The sequence below is a fragment of the Panthera tigris genome, chromosome B1 (assembly GCF_018350195.1).
Source record: "Panthera tigris isolate Pti1 chromosome B1, P.tigris_Pti1_mat1.1, whole genome shotgun sequence".
NCBI lineage: Eukaryota > Metazoa > Chordata > Mammalia > Carnivora > Felidae > Panthera > Panthera tigris.
Window position 1 is genome coordinate 131,714,638 of NC_056663.1, and position 2,184 is coordinate 131,716,821.

A 2,184-nucleotide genomic window follows, 5' to 3' on the forward strand; every position below is an offset into this window, starting at 1 on the left:
GGCTGCAATAGCTACCAATTTGTTCTAACTTTCCTTGGGATCTTCTAGCATTAGTCTTCTTCAAAATGGTGCCAAAGAATCTCTACAATACAGATCTGTATGTATTAATCCCCAGTTTAAACCCCTTTGAGTATCGTCAATAATCACTCTTTGTTTCCAACTCAATTTCTTTTTTTTTTTTTTGAGGTTCTAATATTTTGTTCAAGTTTCACTGTAAGTTATGTTAATTATAGCATTTTAAAGGAGGATCTTATTCTACCCAAAATGGAAGACTCTAAAATCACCGGTTAAACTGCTAAAAAATAAACCGAGTGGCAAGAATATAACAGAAGTCCAATTTAGATTCTGAATGATGTCACCATGTGATTACAGTCACAGAGACTCTTCTCTGCTTGCAGCTAGAACTCTTAGAAGCTGTTTCATCTGGTGCAAGGGCAAAAAAACACAACATGAAAGGAGATAAAGTCCTGAATTACTGGCTTCATCCACCTCTATCTCAAAACGGCGTTCGAGTGCACACACACACACACACACACACACTCACAAAACAAAAAACTCAGCTACCATGCATTGCAGACTATTTTTGGTGTAAAAGAGGTGATGGACTGGGGTGGAAACAAGTCATGAAAATCTGCCTAAAAAAGTCTCTTTCAGATGAGTTTGTACACACCATCAAACAACAAGCCTCTCCTTCATGGGATAGGAAACTAAGGTTCACTTCTCAGGAAGTCACAATTTCATTCATTTACTTAATGACAGTTTGTAATTATCAACTTCCACTAGCAGCTGTTTCTAGATAAAAAAAAAAAAAAGCCCTGACATTTCTAGAGGCCACCAAGTTCCCCCCAAGTCCACAGCTGAAAGGATCTTGTTTGGAATTGGGTTTCTTCTGTACCTCTGAAAGAGTAACACCTTAAAGTGGAATCATTTAATATGGAGGTTCAACATGATGTTTAGCATTATTGCATTCCAGACAAACATTAAAAGGTACACTAAATTCTGAGGGTAGCTATGCTGTAAAATAGTTTAAAATGAAATGATTGTATAGCCTTTGATTATGCTTGCCTTCCAGTCATAGACCAAGCTTGTGGCCACCAGCAGTGACATTCTTGCCATCCAGCAGAGCTGACAGCATCACTCTGACACAGTCAGTCTGACAGCTAGCTTTACGGTCTGAATGTGTTCTAAACCTATCAGGCTGGAGCTGTTCACTGTGGTGGAGAAATAGGTGTCAGGGTCCATCTGATACTTGGCTGCTATTGCGAAGTCAGTGTTACTAGTTCCTGCTGTCCAGGCCAGATTAACATTGGTCTCCAATTTCTTGTTCACCTTCTGATAAAAGGAGTCACTAGCCTCCATCCTGTCATTTACATTAGTGTAAAGCTGCAATTCATCAGTCTTGTAGCCAACCACAGAGTTGCTCTGGGTCCCTCCAGACTTTGTGGTCTCAGAATTCATCTGGGAGCCAGCGAGCCAGTCGTTTTGATGTGGCACCTGAGGGACCCGGTCTGAAGGCCCCGCCATGTGGAAATCCACATCCAGGTTGATGCCTCCTGCTTATGCCCTGTCTTGATTTTAGCATCCTCCTCCCACCTTCCCACCCTGTGCTTGGTGAGAAGATGAATCAAAGGTCAGCTTCAGTACACATGCAAGCTGGTCTTCCACAAATATCTCCATGCCTAGAGTGTTGTCTGTGTTGTATTTTTCCAAGGTCGTCAGACCGTGCTTGATACATCTATACTGGGTTTCTAGGCTGATGCTGACTTTAGTGGTTGGTCTCAGTGTTGGCTGAACCTAAGCTGGTACATTGCAGTCCATTTTCAGGTTTTGTTTTCAAATCAGGTTTTATTAAGCCAAATTCCTAGCCCTTGGTGAAGACATCTCTCGCAGATTTGCCAAAATGAGCACACGTGGGAGGCACAGCCATCTCTGGCTCAGGGTCAGTGGCATCAGGCTGGGTGGTGGCTGTCTCTGGGACTGCAGTGCCAACCCTAACTCGACTTCTGATCCTTAAGTCTTGCTCCTCACCCACCTGCACCATCATCGCCCACACACCTGGCCCTGGCATGACTCCAGGCTTCTCCTTGTGTTCTTTCCTTTCTCTGGATTGATCTCCCTATTAGTCTTTAATGAGTTGCTATTTAGTCTTTAAGACACTAATAAAAATTTCTCTCCTCTGTGAAG

The 2,184-nt window shown here is 42.7% G+C and overlaps 1 pseudogene; it reads right to left on the reverse strand.

Annotated features, from left to right (window-relative positions):
• Positions 1 to 1,009: 1,009 nt before the first annotated feature.
• Positions 1,010 to 1,927, reverse strand: LOC102961453 (annotated as a pseudogene).
• Positions 1,928 to 2,184: the final 257 nt, after the last annotated feature.